The sequence below is a fragment of the Gossypium hirsutum genome, chromosome D02 (genome assembly GCF_007990345.1).
Source record: "Gossypium hirsutum isolate 1008001.06 chromosome D02, Gossypium_hirsutum_v2.1, whole genome shotgun sequence".
NCBI classification, from domain to species: domain Eukaryota; kingdom Viridiplantae; phylum Streptophyta; class Magnoliopsida; order Malvales; family Malvaceae; genus Gossypium; species Gossypium hirsutum.
Window position 1 is genome coordinate 16,918,266 of NC_053438.1, and position 6,895 is coordinate 16,925,160.

The 6,895-nt window shown below is 32.7% G+C and overlaps 1 non-coding gene across 1 annotated transcript; it reads right to left on the bottom strand.

The window, feature by feature from the left end:
- Positions 1 to 1,421: 1,421 nt before the first annotated feature.
- TRNAS-GCU (transfer RNA serine (anticodon GCU)) lies at positions 1,422 to 1,509 on the bottom strand. Its single transcript has one exon. It is a non-coding gene; the product is annotated as a tRNA-Ser (tRNA).
- Positions 1,510 to 6,895: the final 5,386 nt, after the last annotated feature.

The following is a 6,895-nucleotide window of genomic DNA, read 5'->3' on the forward strand; positions in this document are numbered from 1 at the left end:
TGGTGAATTTTATGCTCCTAATCCTTTAAATTCATGTTTCTATACTTAAGAGAGCATTTGGGAGCAAAAAGAGCGAAAAACGAGTGAAAATTAGAAAATCAGAGCAAGTTTCAAGAGTCACACGAGTTAAGTCATTCCACACGGGTTGTACACACGACCGTATGAGCAGGCTAACACGCGACCATGTGCCAAACCGTGTGGATTTCGGGAACTGCACTCCAAACAGGCGAAAAAACACATTTTTTAGGTTTTTCAGGCATTCTAAGACCTATATATGAAAAAGATAAACAGGGGGAGTAAGCTATTAGAGAATATTGAAGAAAACAACTTGAAACACACCATTGAAGCTGACTCTGAAGTATATTTCCATCAAGATTGAAGATCTCCTTTTGATTTCTTTGAAGTTTATTATGAGTTTCTTTATTTCTTGTGGTTATACTATCTTTGAGATGTTTTTATTTATGGTTATGAACTAATTTTCTAAATACCTAGGGAAGATAAACCCTATGATGAATTTTGTTTTTTGATTTCTATATATTGATTTACTATGTTGATTGCAACAAAATCTTTCAAGATTTGGTTTTGAGTTAGTAACTTTTATTTCTTTTGTTTTTTTTCATTCCTTTCTTCTTCGCTTTTGATCGGAAAATAGAAAAGTTGGGTGAATTAAAAACTCAAAGGAGGTTCATGGCCAAGAGTAAAGATGTCCGAGTAACGATTATTTTGGAATGTACCAGTTGTGTTCGAAACGGCGTTAATAAGGAATCAATGGGTATTTCCAGGTATATTACTCAAAAAAATCGACACAATACGCCCAGTCGATTGGAATTGAAGAAATTCTGTCCCTATTGTTACAAACATACAATTCACGGGGAGATAAAGAAATAAATCGAATCAAGTGCTCGTATGTCACCACTTACCGAGAATATGAAAATATGACATTAGGTATATAATATATTAAGTATAAGTATATAATTAGTTATATATAACGCATATTTTCTTTCTATATTATTAATATTATTTATATATTATTAAAATATTATTTATATATTATTAATATATTTTAATTTATATATATTTCAATTATATATTTAAATGATAAATAATAATAAAATAAACAATAATAAAATAAACAAACCAAATCCTATTTATTATATTAATTCTATAATTTGAATTTTCAAAATAGGATTTTAGAAATAGAGATAGGGATAGGATTCTTTTTAGAAATAAGGAATAAAGAAATCATGGATAAATCCAAGCGACTCTTTCTTAAATCCAAGCGATATTTTCGTAGGCGTTTGCCCCCGATCCAATCGGGGGATCGAATTGATTATAGAAACATGAGTTTAATTAGTCGATTCCTTGCTTCATTTTTAGAAATGGTATTAGGATTTGATCTATTCCACTACCAAAAACCGAAACGGAAAGAGAGGGATTCGAACCCTCGGTACGAATAACTCGCACAACGGATTAGCAATCCGACGCTTTAGTCCACTCAGCCATCTCTCCTAATTGAGAAAAGATAATTACTATGTTACAGCACGCAAAAAGAAAGGCTTGAAAAAAGCCCTTTTTTACTTTGTTATATAGATTATGTTATATAGATTATTATTTATCTATATAGAGTATTATTAATTATATAGAGTATTATTAATCCATAGATATATAGATTCTAAATTTTATTATTATTATATAGATTGATTATATAGATATATCCAACTTTTCTATAGAGATATAGAACTTTTATCAGTAATTCCATTCCATTTATATTCTATATCATTTATATTTTTAAATAAAACAAGGGCTTTACGCAATAAATACTTGAATCTTGTTCTTAATTATTTGTGCTTAATTCTTGGTTTAATATTTTCGGACTATTAATCCATATTTTATGTGCTTAAATAAGAGGAGGAATAGACCCTGTTTAAGAGTAGATCTAGCATAATTGAGTGGAGTTGCATGAATCCTAGAAATAGGACGACATAAATCTACGGATTAGAGTCAAATCTAATATGGGGATCCATAGATCGATTTAATGCGATAATAGGGGTTTTAATTAGAAAAAATTTTCAATTAATTAACCTAGAGTTAGTTGCTCTTACTCTCGAAAAAAATATTAGCATAATTTGGGGATTTCTATGGATCAAGATACTAAGTGAAGAAATTGTATAATTCAAATTGATAATGACAGATGAACTCTAGGTGAATTCTTCCCTAGGTATTGTTTAGTTTCTTGGTTGTTAATCATTTAATTTCCTGATTCATTCTTTGTCGGGTTCTTTAGTTAATTAATTTAGTTAATTTTAGTTTGAATTAATCTCTCCAATTTTTCAGTTAAATAATAGAAAGACAATAATTACTATTACCTTTAGTCCTCGCAGGAATTATATATTTGCTCACCGTAACTATACTATTAATTGATAGGTGCACTTGCCTTAGTCAGATTTTTAGTTAGTTTATGACTGCATCAGAAGACATTCTAGCACACAAGCATATTCCTTCACCCGAACATGTTTCTCATTCGGCTTCGTACTTTCACGCAGCTGAACCTTCATCCGAGATCAATGATGTCATCCTCAATGTTATCTATTCTTTGAACAATGATGTTCAAGGACTCAGAGATGAGGTTAATTCTAGGTTATCGACATTAGAGATGCAAATGGCATCTCTCCTAACTCGCACTTCTTCAACACCTTCCTTCTCACCTCATAATGATGACTAGACTAGATTTCTAGGCTTGCATTTTGCATATTATTGTTCATAACATTTGCACATTTACTTTTGTTTATTACCTATGTCATGCACCTTAATGTTTTTATTTTGTATTCTAAGATACCTTTTTGATTTTTTTATGTTAGTTCTCTATTTCTTCATTTCTTCATTTTCCTATCTTTTTGAACTAACCATGTTTTTCTCCTTAAGTTTTATTTATCTTTTGATATAACAAAAAGGGGAGAAGAAAAGGTAAATTGATTAATTACTTTTATGCTAACCATATGCAAATTATGCAAATTATGCAAGTTATGTGACCATTTTCCTTAAAGTACAAATGGATGTCAATTGTATGTCAATTTTTATTTTGGCCTTAAATTCAAAATGACTTTTATTAAGGGGGAGCAATTATTCAAAAACAAATTTACCAAATATTTTGTTATGACAAAAAGTGGGAGATTGTTAAACTAATTTTTACTTAATAAAATATTTTGATATAACAAATTGAAGTGTTTTTGAATAAAAGTTACAATCGAACAAAATTGATAAAATGATTATTCAAATTGAAGTCTAAGAGATGAAATTTTGAATATCTACTTTGAGCTCTTAAAATTTTTTTGAAACAACTTTAAAATTAACTTAAAATTATTTTAACCAAGTTAAAAGTCTTTTAACTAATCAAACTATTTTTCAAACAAGTCAGAATTGCTCCAGGCCAAAAAGTATCGATATTTTTGAAATATCGATACCCTTCAAATAAACAATACAAAATTGGCATTCTATTTCTCACAAAATCAACTAAGTATTGATACCTTTTTATAAGATATCGGTAAATTTGTTATGGTATCGATATTTAAACTTCAACGATCACTGAATTTAGCATTTATTGTAAAAAGAATTTGATACATTTTTATCTGGTATCAATACTCGCTATTGCAGGTGTACTAAATGCCCTGGTTTTCACATCCCCAACGGCTCTATTAACTACCACTAACCTAGACAGTTGGAAATCAATCAGGGGGTATAAATACAGCTTCTAAAGATCCTACAAAAAAAGTATATTAAAAAAATCATCAATCAAACAACCTTTGTACTCAATAATTTTATAATTCTCTTGTACACACTTGTGAGCTCTTATTGTCTTTTTTATGCTCAAGTGTATTATTGTCTATAGTTGACAGATTGGGATAACCTACTTCCAAACTTCCTTTTCTGTTGAGTTTATAGTTTGGAGTATGGTTCGGATATTGTATATCTATTGGAGCCAAAAGTAAGTGGAAAGAAAGCGGATAATGTCATTGCTAATTTGGGTTTTAATTATTCTCATCGTGTTGAAGCTATTGGTTTCTCAAAGGGTATTTAGGTGGGTTGGAAGGAATCAGTCAGGATGGAGATTATTCAGAATCACCCTTAGTCATTCTTTTTCAGGTTTTTGGTAGTGTTCCTTCTGATTCCATTTTTATTTCATTTGTGTATGGTAGCTCGAACAAGAGGAAGTGGAAGTTTCTTTGGAATGATTTGATGGCTTCCATGCCACGAAGGTCTTTTCCTTGGTTGATCATGGGTGATTTTAATGCCATTCTTTCACCTAATGATAAGAGGAGTAGTTGTGTTGTTAGAAGGAGGTGTACGCTCTTCAGGGGCTTTGTTGAAATAGCTGAGTTGCATGACTTGGGGTTTACAGGTCCTTCCTTTACTTGGTAGACAGGTAAGACGTTTGTGAGACTAGACCAAGCATTACCTAATGATGCATGGATGTCAGCTTTTCCAAGTTGTTTAGTCTCTCACCTTCCGCAAATTAAGTCGAACCATAGGCCTATTCTTCTTTCTATGAGGTCGAAGTCTAATCTTACAAGGGGTAGACCTTTTCGCTTCTTAGTTGGGTGGACAAAGCATTCTAACTTCCCATCTTTTTTTCAAAGACAAATGGAGCTATTTGAGTAATATGACTGAGCCTTTATCTCAGTTTACCTGATGTGTTGAGGAATGGAATAGGTCTGTTTATGGTTTTATAGAGACTTGTAAAAAGAAACTATTTAAGTCACTTTCAAGCACTCAAAAGGCTATGAAGTGATCAAATTCTAACTGTTTATTCCAAATCAAGATAGATGTTTAAGAGGAATTGGAGAATATTCTTAGTCATGATGAATTACTTTGGAAACAAAAGTCTAGGTGTGATTGGCTTCATCTGGGAGACTGGAATACAAAATTTTTCCATAGTCGCACTATTCAAAAGAGGAAATTTAATCATGTTAATGCTTTGCGACTTGATAACGATAAGTGCAGCTCGAATCAGAATGTTCTTAGATTTGAGGCGGTAGGTTTTTTTCAGAAACTTTATGGAGAGCAATCGAAGTCCATGATAAGTCTCTCTTTGGGCGTTTTTCCTATGCTAAGCTCTTCGGATGTTGACTTTTTGGGGAAACGACTATTGGATTAGGAGATTAAGCGGGCTTTATTTGATATGGCTCCTTTAAAAGCCTCGGGGAGTGATGGATTCCATGCCCTCTTCTTTCAGAATCAATGGGATATTGTTGGGCCAGTTGCGTGCGAGTGGGTACAAGAGGTTTTTGCAAGAAGGGACATTGATCCGAATTTGAATAATACATTGATTGTCCTTATTCCAAAAATAGAAAATCAAGAAATTTTCTCTCAATTTCGTCCCATTAGCCTCTACTCTGTCCTTTATAAGTTGGTAATGAAAGTTATAACCAATCGTTTTAAATTGGTTTTTCCTAACTTCATCAATCAAAATCAGGCTGACTTCATTGTTGGGCACGCTATTTCTAATAATATAATTATAGCGTAAGAACTTATTCATTTGATGAGAAGAAAGCGCATTGGTAAGGAATGGATGGCGGTAAAAATTGACTTGGAGAAAGCCTACGATAAGGTAAGAAGAGATTTTATTGATGCTTCTCTTCTGGCTGCTGGTGTATCGAATTCCCTTCGAAGAGTGATTATGTCTGTCATATTCTCTTCTACTAAGCAGATTCTTTAAAATGGAGTTCCTACTCAAAAGTTTAAGCAAGCTAGAAGGGGTAGACAAGGGTGTCCTTTATCACCATATCTTTTTGTCTTATGAATGGAAGGGTTAGGGTACTCTATTCGTGCAACAACTGATTTTGGTAGGTGGCACCCTATTCGCCTGTCATGTTCAAGACCTGTTTTATCTCACCTTTTCTTTGCAGATGATTTGGTTATTTTTTGTAAAGCTAACTTAGAGCAAGCGTGTGTGTTGAAGAATGTCTTGCAACAGTTCTGTGAGTCTTTTAGGCATAGGATCAGTACTCAGAAAAGTAATATTTTTTTCTCTAAAAGAACTGAAAGTGATTTAAGCTCACAAATTAGTAAGTTGCTTCGATTTCAGGAAACTCAGAAGCTAGGAACTTCTTTAGGGGTGACTTTTCTTCATGATAGGGTCACTAATAGCACCTTGAATTTTGTGGTGGAAAAGGTGCGACCGAAACTACAAAGCTGGGAAGCAAGGAAGTTATCCATCGCTAGTTGAGTCACACTGGCTCAATCTATTCTTTTCTGGATCCCTAATTATTTTATGCATTCAATAATGATACCCAAGAGAGTTTGCACAGAAATTGAGTGAATTGTTAGGCAATTTATTTGGGGATGCTCCGAAGGACATCTGAAGCTAACTCTAGTTGGATGGGATTCCATTGGTCGAAGCTAGTGCTCACATTTGTGGAGGTCTCTTTCCAAGGTTTGGCCCTTATTTCGTGAGAATTTAGCCTAGTCTATAGGTAACAACACTAGTATACGTTGTTGGAAAGATTCTTGGATTTCGACTTTAGGTCTTCTAATTTTGCATATTCCTACGCATGTTATTCTTAATTTAAATTGCTCTCTCGATGAAATGGTCACGTCTGATGGAGATTAGAACCTTAATCCGTTTCGCATTTGGTTGTTTGATGATTTCGTTGTGCAAATAGTAAGTATTCCTACTCCCTGCCCTTCTTTGGGTTTTGATAGGGTTATTTGGAAACGTACGTCATCAAGATCCTTTACAATTCGCTTATAGTTTCTATAATTTCTAAAAATCAAATAAGCATTAATAAAATAATTTAAAAAAATCAATTTTCGACATTTTTCCATGTCATATAACAAGAAAGTTAAGAATTTATTTAATGAAATATATAGTAGTTCTAAAATATTGGTCATCCTGGAG